The sequence below is a fragment of the Zonotrichia albicollis genome, chromosome 12, assembly GCF_047830755.1.
Source record: "Zonotrichia albicollis isolate bZonAlb1 chromosome 12, bZonAlb1.hap1, whole genome shotgun sequence".
NCBI lineage: Eukaryota > Metazoa > Chordata > Aves > Passeriformes > Passerellidae > Zonotrichia > Zonotrichia albicollis.
Genome location: NC_133830.1, coordinates 952874 through 965077, shown reverse-complemented (window position 1 = coordinate 965077; position 12204 = coordinate 952874).

Here is a 12204-nt window from a genome sequence, read left to right as displayed (position 1 = left end):
GGGGGACTGCAGAGCTGCACGTGGATGTTGGGGTGCCCAAAATACAAAATATTCACTGGCAAGGCAGCAGTCCTGGCAGCTCTGAGCCCCTCTCCAGAAGGGCCAGGAGAAATGAGCTGTGGGATTTAATTTTTGATAGAATTTGATAATCAAAGATGGACTTGGGGATTTTGAAGTCTTTTCCAGCCTTAATGATTCTGTAATATTGAACAGAAATTCCCAATTCACTTCTCTGATTTGTAGGAGTAAGGAGATGGAAATAGTTAATAATTTGGAATAAAATTAACTTTCCTTTAGCAAAACAAGCAGCAGCAAAAAGCTGTGGTAATTCTCTTGCAGCTTTCCAAAGCAATTAGGCTGTAATGACTGCTGAAGAGATTTTCATGTTGTTTCAAACACTGGTTGGAACAACTGGAAGCTACAAATTTTTGCTCATTGTGACTTTATTATCTGAAAGGAAATGACTAATTTGGAGTTGGTTATTATTGTTTTATAGCCCATGAAATATAAGTATCTAAGTAAACATTTCCACGAATTTAAATATTTCATACACAGAATGTGAAACACATAAGCCCTCAGCTTCTGAGCCAGATTTTACTGTATTACTGTGATTATATTCATACCAGAAAATAAATGTTCTCTCTTCTTAGGCCTGTTTGCCACAGTCACTTCTGCCCTGAGGTCAAATGTGTGGCGAGCAGAGGAGAGCAGCACAGAGAATCTGGGAATCACAGAGCTGGGGTTGGGAGGGATGGGAGAGGGGAGCTCAAAGGAGGCTTCAGTGGACGTTAAAGGAGATCTCAGTGGATATTTGAGGAAGTTTCATTGGATGTTAAAGGAGATTTCATTGGATATTTAAGGAACTTTCAGTGGATATTAAAGGAATTTTCATTGAATGTGAAAGGAGGTTTCGCTGCATACTTAAGGAGATTTCATTGGTTATTTGAAGAGGTTCCATGGGATATTAAAGGAGGTCACACTGTATATTAACGGAGGTTTCATTGGATATCAAAGGAAGTTTCAGTGGGTGTTAAAGGAAGTTTCATTGAATATTTGAAGAGGTTTTAGTGGATATTAAAGGCGGTCACACTGGATAATTAAGGAGGTTTCAGTGGACATTAAAGGAGGTTTCATTAGCTATTTAAGGAGATTTCAGTGGGTATTAAAGGCAGTGTCATTGCAGCTCCCACCTCTGCATCCTCTGGCCAGAAGAGGTAAAGCTCCCCCTGAGGTGAAGCTGCTGGGACAGAAAGCTCTGGGCAGGTGCTGTGCAGGTAACACATTTTATAATCCAGCAGTGCTGGTTCCTCCTGGAAAACACCTCCAGAAAACACTAAAACATCCCTGTAGCTCATTTCCAGCATCACTCTGGGAACTTCCTATGCCTGGATAGCTGCAGCTCCTCCCTGCCCTGGGCAATGCCAGCTCCAGTTCCTGGTGCCTCTTTCCCCCTGTCCTGATTCTCACTCTTTGCTTTCCCCCTGTCCTGTCTCCCACTCTCTGCTTTCCTCTGTCCTGATTATCACTCTCTGCTTTCTCCTCCTGCCCATCCCAGGTTATTTGCTCTCCTCCCCTGCTCCATCCCAAGCAAAGCAAGGTCCTGACTCCTGATTTCCAGGCTGGGGCACAGAGAATCAGGATTATGATCATTGCTGCCGTTCTGATTTATTCTGTTACCGCGTCTCTTTATAACACACGAGCTTCGTGGTGTGGAACAATGGAGATAAATTTTGGCCCCTTATTTTTTCATAGCCCTTTTCCAGCTGTATATCATCAATTTGCCTCTCATTTAGATACTCGCTCCTACTTCAGGAAAAATAAAGAAACCCCAGCAGTGTAGGTAATAAAGGCAGGGAAACAAACTCGGAAGTGCATTTTACAATGGGATTTGATTGTGATAATTTTTCATGTGGTAAAAAAGGAGCATGCTGCCTTTCTCTGGGAACTGTTTGGTTTATGCTTTGTTGGGAATTTTTTTTCCATCCTCAGCTTGTAGTCATGTGGAAGAGTTTTTGTGTTTCAAGGGAACAGAGAGGCATCTCTGCATTTATTAGCTGAGTTCATTGGAAAACTGTATTTTATAATTTACTGAGGCTGGAAGCTGCACAGGTAACAGCTGAAACAAGAACTCCAGGCAGTGTGAATTCAAATTTTGGAAGTGCACCTCCCTGCAAGTCTGTTGTAAATATCTACAAAAATACTGCAGGTGAATGGCCTGGCTCTCTCTCATTCTTGTGCCACAGAAATTCCCTGGGTCCTTCGGCAGGTTGGGGCTCAGCAGAATCACAGAATGGTTTGGGTTGGAAGGACCTTAAAGCCCATCCCATTCCACCTCCACTGTCCCAGGTGCTCCAGCCCCAGTGCCCAGCCTGGCCTTGGGCAGTGCCAGGGATGCAGGGCAGCCCCAGCTGCTCTGGGCACCTGTGCCAGGGAGGGATTCACCCCTAATATCTGACCTAAACCTGCTCTGTTCCCATTGTTGAAGCCATTCCCTTTGTCCTGTCATTCCCTTTCTTGTCAGTAGCCTCTCTGAGCTCTCCTTTCCCAGCCAGTTCACACCAATTTACCACAAAACGCTCTGGATTTCGTGTGCTGGGTGTGATGGGCAGGAATTGAAGATCTCGTGGTGCTGCACCAGCCCTGAGGGATCTGTGGTGCCTCTGGGATGCTGCTCCTCAGCTGCAGTCCTTGGGAGCTGGGCACGATTGTTCCACTCAAACAAAAGGAGCTAATGAAAGGGTTTTAATTTGCTGATCAGCTATTCAGAGGGAGGAAGGGCCCTGCTAGGTGTCCTTGGAGACTGGCAGTGAGTGCTGGGAATACAATATTCACATTTATTTGCTCTCCCCGGCCAGCTCCTGTGCGGGTAATGCTGCTGGAGGTGTCCTCAGGTTCACATTTCCTTGCCTCCACCTCCCATGGCCTTTCCCTGGACTTTTTGAAGGTTCCAGGGGTGCTGCTGGTGCCCATGTCCCTGCCAGGAGCTCCCTGTGGGGCTCACAGTGGGGAGATCTGCTGGAAACCCATTCCAAGAACTTTGTTAGAACTTTATTAGAAATTCATTATTCACTAGCCTGCTCTGCCAGCCTGAAAACCTTTCTGTGGCTGTAGCTTTTTAAAAAAAGGATTTGTTTGAAGAGCTGCATTTCTGATGGGAATCCAAATTTCAGCCATTTTTTAATAAGACCCTCAAGTGCTCAATGCCCAGCAGTTTTCTGTCAGGGCAGAAAAAAACAGGACAAAAACCCCTTTAGGAGTGGGAGCCTGGGGGCAAATCCTCCTTCCCGCCATGGGGTGAGGATGCCTTGGGTGTGGGGACCACGGGAAGGGACACGAGGAGTGGCTGTGGCTGCCTGAAGATAAGGAGAGGCTGGATGCAGCTCTGAGGTGGATTTCAGTGTGAATTCCAGCAGCAATCAGAGTTGTGTTAGTTAAGAGTGATTAGCTTCACCCACATGCTCATGGCAAAATAAGGAAAGAAGGTTTGGGGAGTAAGACAGAATATATTGAATTTCAGTTCCATGTTGTGTTTAGGAAGGTGAAATATTTTCCACTGCACTTATTTTCTCATCAGAATGATATATGTTTAAAAATTTAAAAAATGAATATGCAAACCAATTTCAGGTAAATTCCCGCCCTCACCTGTCAGGCTTTGAAGGTGATGCCAGAGGAACTGACAGCCACACTTTTTGCTGCTGTGATTTCATACCCATGTCAGAGTGCAGCAGAACTGGGCATTAGGACGGGCTGGCTCTTGCTGAGCACTGTCATTTCTGCCATTCCTCCCCCAGTGCCCCTCCTGCAGTGGCACCACATGCCTGCACAGCATCACTGCACCTGAGGAACACAGGTACTACAGGAGAGAAGATATTTTTCTTTGGCTGAAATAGATCCTTAAAAAATATATTCTGAAATAAGTGAGGAGAAAGGAGCCACGGTGCAAGAAAATGTCCATATTGAGGATGCAGATTCTGTTCTGCTTTGTCCCTGTTAAAGCCTGAAGTCCTTGTGCTGCTGTCCATGGTAAATTATGGATCACCTCTTTTCTGACTCCTTTTATTATTATCTCCTGTTACCTATTCTTCCTTACCCTACTCATCATCTTCCCTCCTCTTCACAGAGTGTTATAAAAGAGAAAATTACCAAGTTGGAGGGTCAGATGAGTAGAAAATGACGAGCTGCTCATTGGTGTGCTCAGCCTTGGCTGTGATTGCATCTGCTGCAGGTGAGGCCAATCATTCTGGGAGCCCTGGAATGGCTGCACGGAGGGAATTAGCTCTGATGGATAGTAAATACTTTGCCAGTCATTTTGACATTATTTTCAAAATTCTGGGTCAATTAATACTCCTTGAATGGATCAGAAAAAGAGCCTCAAAGCTCCTGGAGTTGTTTATTTTGTGTCTGTCTCTCTCTCTCTGTGTAGTGGGATACGGAGAGCTGGGTTTTGTTCCTTTTCTTTACCAAGGAAATGAGCTGGGCTGTGTTTCCCCAGTCTGGAGCAGGTCTGGAGCTGCTGCTGTGCCTGTGGCTCTCCTCCTCCTCTTCCTCCTCAGGGCTGAATTCAGCAGTGCCCCCACTGCAGCCCCAGACCCACAGGGGCACACACCAGAGCCCTGTGCTCACCTGGAGACTGAAACACCTGAGGGCAGGTTGCTCTGGAGCCCTGTGTGCTGAGCCCAGGGATGCTCCTGAGTCTGTGATTACAGCTTCTCCATGCCCAGGGCTGGGGGCTCTTGCTCCTCTTCCAGCACAGGCACCAACATTCCTGCAGGGTCTCCTTTCCCTGCCTTCCAGAGATATTCCCTGGCTGGGATGTGAAATGTCTCCTTTGCCTGCGTTTCAGAGAAATTCCCTATCTGGAATGTGAAGGGGACCTTTCAGAGATTTTTCCTGTCTGGGATGTGCAGTGTCTCCTTTCCCTCCTATCAGAGATTTTCTCTATCTGGGATGTGGAGTGTCTCCTTTCCCTGCCTATCAGGGATATTCCCTATCTGGGATGTGAAGGGGACCTTTCAGAGATATTCCCTGGCTGAGATGTCCAATGTCTCCTTTCCCTCCTATCAGGGATATTTCCTGTCTGGGACATTAGTGTCTCCTTTCCCTGCCTTCCAGAGAGGCACCAAACATGCAGAAGGATTCTCATTGGGATGTGGAGTGTCTCTTTCCCTGCCTTTCAGAGATTTTCCCTCTCTGGGGTGTGAAATGTCTCCTTTCCCTGCCTTCCAGAGACCTTCCATGTCTGGGATGTGAAGGAGACCTTTCAGAGATTTTCCCTATCTGGGATGTGGAGTTTCTCATTTCCCTGCCTTCCAGAGGCACCAAACGTGCAGAAGGGCTCCCATCAGGACACCAGTGGGTGATGGAGGCCAGAGCCCATGGAGGGAGCCCTGGGCTGCACACCTTGAGCTCAGCAGGAGGAGCCAGCCCCAGCCCAGAGCTCCCCAGCACCCAGGCTGCTCTCCTGACCCCCTGTCAGATAACTGAGGGCTCTTTTGGGAGCTGCTGGGTGCTGGTGTGGCAGGCAAACCCTACTGACTGAAAACTGACTGTGCAGAGGGGCTGGGGCTTGGTTTGACTCTCAATAGCACCAGTGGGCTGTGCCTTTCCTCAGAGCACCAAAGACTGCAAGGGTTAAGGGTGAATGATGTGCTTTTATAGGGATGTTAACTTGAGATAATGTAACTTCATTGAGAATCCCTGGAATATCCTCTAAATGGATTTTGTGCTCGGGAGCAGTCTGACTGTATCTCATTACAAGTGGATTGCACAGAGAGCTCCTGATCCTCCTGTAGCAGCCCCTGGAGCCTGGCACAGCAGCGCTGCTGCCTGGGCAGCCTCTCCTGGGGCACTGCCATGGACTGGGCACAGCCCAGCCAGAGCCCTGCATGTCCCTGTGGGATCGCCCTCCTTCCAGGGCTGGGCACCCTAAAAGCACCCAGAACGTTCTTTCCATGGTGGGTGCCTGAAACCCCCCTGTTTGTGGGGATCACTGGGTTGTTGTGTGATTTGTAGCCCCCCTGTTTGTGGGGATCATTGGTTGTTGTGTGATTTGTAACCCCCCTGTTTGTGGGGATCACTGGGTTGTTGTGTGATTTGTAACCCCCCTGTTTGTGGGGATCACTGGGTTGTTGTGTGATTTGTAACCCCCCTGTTTGTGGGGATCATTGGATTCAAGTGTGATTTGTAACCCCCCTGTTTGTGGGGATCATTGGTTGTTGTGTGATTTGTAACCCCCCTGTTTGTGGGGATCATTGGTTGTTGTGTGATTTGTAACCCCCCTGTTTGTGGGGATCATTGGGCTGTTGTGTGATTTGGGGTGTAGGGACCCTAAATCCCACCCAGTGCCATCCCTGCCATGGCAGGCACACCTTGCACTGTCCCAGGTGTCACATCCACAGGTCTGTTACATCCCCCCAGAGATGGGGGCTCCTGCATGGCCCTGGGCAGCCCTTTAGGTGCAGAAATGTTCCCAATGTCCAAGCTAAACCTCCCCTGGCACAGCTTAAAGCCATTTCCTCCTTTCCTTGTTCCCTGGAAGAACTGAAGGGGACCTCTGGCTGCACCCTCCTGCCAGGACCTGTGACAGTGAGAGGTGCCTGGGCCTCTCTTCTCCAGGTTAAACACCTCCTGTCCTCCCAGTTTAGTTCTGTTTTGTTCTAATGGGAATTTAAACAAATCTGGGGCTTTTCCATATCTCAGGTTCGAGCTGATCCCTGTTTAGGCTGAGCACAAAACAAATGGAGAGAAGTGACTTCATTACTTGCACTCTGGAAGTGCCTTGACAGCCATTTAGAAAAATCCTTAACACTCACCAGCTTGCCAGGCTGCTGTTGTCCCCCAGGAGCGGGCTGGGGACAGAGCCATCCATCTCCCTGCCCTGAGCCCCAGGCAGCTCTGGGGCTGGCATTGGGTTGCTGCAGCCAATGATCCCAGGCTGTCCCTCCCTGCCAGCCTGAGTGCCCAGCAGTGGGGCTGGGGCTGTGTGAGCACTCTGTGCTGCCAGCAGAGTGCAAGCAGCTGATAAAGCCACTGCTGGTTTGCATTTCTTACATCTTTGCTTTCAGGCTGACCTTATTCTCAGTGGGGAATCCGGGCTGGTGCTGCGCGAACAGAAGTAGCAGTAGGTTTAAGCTGTGATTTATTTCGGTCTTTTTGCCTCCTTCAGAGAGAAGTTTGTGTTTATTGTTCATTCATTTCCTGGCTGTTGGCTGGTGCAGGGTCTTGTACAACCATGGGATCCTCCAGCCCTCCAGGGAGTCCCACTTGTGTGGCCCTAAAGAACCACAGGATGGTTTGGGTTGGAAGGACCTTAATATATTTATATTATAATTTTAAATTTACATACATTTTGTGCTGGCCAATCCCATTTTCCAGCTCAAAGATAACACTGCAAGATGGTTTTGCACCATAATTTGAAGTCCTGGTAATTTTAAACATTTTTGCAGCCATGTAGGCTACAGAAAAACAAATGGAGAGGTTTTTGCTGCCTTCCCCTCTCTGTGCATGAGAGGTTTGAGTGGGCTCCAGACCCTGGTGCAGTGCTGGTGCCCAGGCTGAGCTCAGGGCTGCTGTCCCTGGTCTGGTCCTGGTGCAGCGCTGGTGCCAGGGCTGCTGTCCCTGCTGTCCCTGGGCTCTGTGGCTCAGGGAGGTGCTGACAGCCTGAATGCCTTCCTGGAAGCTGCTCTTGTGCTGCTCTCACAGACAGGCAGCCCTTGCATGCAGGGAGGTCCCTCACATTTCTATTTACACTTGGGGTGGCAGTGGAATGAATCACCTGTGGCTGCAGGCAGTGCCAGCAGTGAGGGATGCTCTGCGCTGGGCTCCAGCAGCGAGTCCAGGTGAGCTCCCCTGCTCTGATGGAGTGCCTGCCTGCCTGCCTGCAAGCCCAGGCTCCCAGAGGTCCTTTCCAACGTAAATCACTCTGTGATTCTGTGAATTCCACCCTCAGCTCCAGGAAAAGAGGTGATTTCCCCTCTTGAGCAGCTGAACAAACCAAAGTGTTCAAACCCTGCCTCAGCTGAGACAGCTGGGATGGGGAAGGGGGAGATTGGAGCTGCATCCAGAGATGGGCTCTGCCCCATTCCAGGAGCATTCCAGTGCTCCCAGTCCCTCCCTCCATGGTGGGGCTGTGCCCTCACTCCTCTTCTGCTGTGCTGTGAACGGATCAAATGGAGGGGTTGTTATCATGTTAAAGATGGGGTTTCTGTTAGCCTCTGGCTGGTTTGGTTTTGCTTTATTTGCTGGCAGCAAAATCCTCAGCATCCCAAGCCCACCCTGGGGCAGGGCAGAGGGCAGGGGGTGTCCCAGGTTTGGTGAGTGTTCCTTTATCTGGCAGTAAATTCCTCATCATCCCAAGCCCATCCTGGGGCCGGGCAGAGGGCAGGGGGTGTCCCAGGTTTGGTGGGTGTTCCTTTATCTGGCAGTAAAATCCCTGGGGCAGGGCAGAGGGCAGGAGGTGTCCAAGGTCTCCTCAGTGTGGAGCACACAGGGCAGCACACACTCTGCCTTTCTGCTGCGAGCTCAAACAAAGGTTAATTGCCAGGTTTTTATGTTTCCCTTTGTAATTAAGTGTTGAGCCGTCGGTGCTTTTCTCTACAACTCCCGACGACTGAAGTTAATCTTTTTTTAATCACTGCAGGAGTGAGCAGGAGCTCCAGGACAGACCATGCACAGAACCCAGGGCTTTTCATCCCCGGGAATGTGTGTGAAGGCAGGAAAAGCTGCAGCAGTTATTTGGGGGAGATGCATCCTAGAAACAGCAGTTTCTGTTTCGGTTTCCCTGAGATTTGGTTAAAAGTCCTGGGAATGGAAGGTGGTTCCAGCGGGGTCTGTCAGGGGGAAGCAGTGGTTGCAGCCCAAGCTGCTCAGAAATTGTATTGGCAGAGATTTTGGTATTATGACCTGCTCTCTTTTTCACATCTTTATTTTATTAAGAAATTTCCCAATTCATCCTTCATGCGGCAAATCTCAATCAGAGCTACATCAGTGAGAGAAATGGGTTTTTTCAGTGTCTCCAGGCTGCCCCTGCTCTGGGGAACTGGGTGGGGAAAGCACCAACTCCTCTGAGAGCTGGGGCCAGAGGGGCACAGGGACAGCTCAGCAGCCCCACAGTGCCCAGACAGTGAGCAAACAATTGTCATGACTTCACTGGGGTGCATCACATTGGCTGGCACGGTGAGAACACGCTTTGTTGTGTTAATAAATAACTGTTAAGTTTAAGAAATGAATTCACACGGAAGGATTTATTGTGGTATACAATTAGAGCAAGAAAAATGACAAATTTGTTCCTTAGAGTGCCTTGAAATAATTTCTATCTCATCTGATTAGGAGAAAAGGCTGCTTTGTCTTCTTAAATTATTTTTTCTCTATTTAAATAAATCTGAACTGCTTGCATGCCTGCAAGAATTACAAACGGCTGCTCAGACCTAAATCAAGCGTTCCAGGGTTGCTGCATGAATCTTCCAAGGCAATAAACTTTGGGTACCTCTGACAAGTTTTATGATCCCAGATAGGTGCACTGTGCTAAGGGCCATATTTCACAGCAACGCCTCTGAATAGATCAGATCAGTTTTTATATGCTAATAATTTGTTTTGGTAGTTTAATACCAAGAGCTATAACTCATATCGATGGCTTGCCTTAGACTGTGGGTAATTTGAGGAACAGTTTGGGAAAAACCACTTTAGGAACACTTTCAGGGTTGCACTTTCCCATTGAGCAATTAGGGGAAGAATAAACCAGGCTGGAACTTAAAATTAAAAAAAAAAAAGGAATTGAAGCTCATCAGCTCCAGTTCAGGGTCATTCCCTCTGAAGTTTCCTCTCCCTCTGTCGCTGCATTGGCAGTTGGCTGAGTGTCTGGGTTCTTTTCCATTTCCTCCTGGGCTGGCAAATCAATCTTGTTATTTAGTCACTCTTTTTGCCTAGAACTAAAATCTAAATGTTTTTTTCCTTAAATTCCCCTCCAGCTCCCACTGCCATTGGTGGTGTGTTGCAAACTTTACCTGTTCTGGTCCCTGACGTGCTGTGGGAGCAGCTGAAACTCAATTTAGCTGTAGCACACCAAGCGATGCTGGCAGCAGGAGCAGTGTGGGAGCTGTGGGGATGCTGGGGCAGGGCAGGTGCAAAACCAGCTGGGAACTGTTGGAGGGCAGCCCCTGCCCAAACCCATCTGATCCCTGGGGTTTTGTGCCTTCTCAAAGCCTTTAAACACAAAGGGTGCACGTGGAGGGGCTGGGGCAGCAGGGACCCCCATCTCCTCCTGCATTTGTGCAGACTTCATGGGGCTGCTCTGCTTTGGGGTCAATGCTCCAGCCCTGCATTAGGGGCAGGCCATGAAATGGGGTAAATTTGCCATTATTTGGTTTTCTGCAGCTCGATAATTGAAACTAATAGAAGGAAATGGCTAATACTTTCTGGTGGGATGACCTTGGGAGCAGGAGAGCAGCTCCTTGTGTCTTCCTCCAGGGAAGAAAGTTAGAGGAATTACTGCCAAATAATAATAATAGCAGCAGCAGCAGCACGGGCTGTAATTCTCCACTCTCCTGCTCCAGCGACACCTGAGCAGCAGCAGGAGGAAAACAAATCATTTATCAGGGATAATTCCTTGGAGCAGGGCTGGGCAGGAGCGGGCACAGCAATCTGCCTTGTCCCAGCCATTAAGGATCTTGGATGCAATTTTCCCATTTGGGCAATTTGTGCCTGCTCAGGCCTGGTGTGGACTCGTGTGACTCTGCAGGGAAAGGTCCCCATTTCCTTTTGAGGCTCTGAGGTGTGGGATGTGCTCCACCTCCTCTTCCTCCTGAGGACCTGGCCCGTGGCTCCCCCAAATCACCCCCAGCCCCTCTCTGGCCTGATTTCCCTAAAAGCCAGGTTCCTGAGGTACCCACAGAGGTGCTGAGTGTTCTGCAGCTATTTTGGTCTCTGGAAAATCAAGGAGATTTCACAGAGATTTGACAGAGGGAGGGAAAGCTCCAAGATAATGAAATACTGAAATTCTCAGCAAAGTGGGGCTGGTTGGAGGAAAACGCTGTCCTAAGACAAAGCAGGAGAGAGCCTGGGCATCAGGAACTGCTGCTGTCCCTCTGAGCCCCTTTCCATGCAGGAACTGCTGCTGTCCCTCTGAGCCTGTGTGCAGGGCTGTCCTGCCCTGGGCTGGCCTGGGCTGGATGTCCCCACTTCTCCCCTGTTACTCATCCCAGGACTTCTGTCCCAGTCCATTTCCCCAGCTGGGCGATTGGAATAAATAATTTACTTGGAGGATAAAGCTCCAGGAGCAGGGGAGGTAAATCAGCTGGCACTGGGCTGGTTGTCACCTCCCTCTGCCTCTCCTGAGGAAACACCAGATTCTCACCCTCACCAAGTCCTGTCTGTTAAAGTCTGGAGCTGAGTGATCACATGAAGGAGCACAGGTCCTGCAAGGATGAAGTAAATGTCTGGAGAAGCCACCTGGTGACCTTTCCCTCCCAGCTTCCCTGGTGAGTCACAGGTTTTATTTTTTGCTAAGTACAAAAGCATTTTCCCTGGCAAACACTCCTTTGCTGAAGGTGAAAATGAATCAAACGAGCCCACAAAGCCCCGAGGGGAGGCTTGGGTCTTTTCACAGCTCTCAGCGTTTATCCCAGCCCAGCTGAGCTCTGGAGGAATGCAGGCATTCCCTGCTCCAGTTCCCCAGGTAATCCCTGCATTAACCATTGCTGGAGTTACAGCAGCGAACTTGGGCAGCATGAGAGAGCACCGTGATCCCTTCAAACCTCAGCTCTGCTGCTGGAGGGCATCTGGCGTTTGACTCTATTTAAAAATTCATCCAGAATTGATATACTGCATTTTTCATTTCAAAAATTGCGATCAGGTAGCAAAGTCTGAGAATTCAGACGAGAGTAATATCTTCCCAACGTTCATTAATCTGAGTCAGTAATGAACTGCAGGTGGAATGGAGGGCTAATTCAGAACAAGTCATTCATTTGGTTATTTTTCTTATCTTCCCTGTTATTAAATATCCATGGACAGCTTAATTGACCTTCCTGAATCTTTCATGTCGCTTTGCAAGATGGTGTTGGTAGATGGTCTGCAGGGTGTTGGGGGTCAGTGGCAGCTCCTGAGTGGGCAGTGCAGGGTCCCAGTGTCCAGAGCAGTGTTGGTCACTCATAGCTGTGCTGGTCACTCAACCCTGGGGGTCACTCCCAGCCACCCTGTTGGTCACTCCCA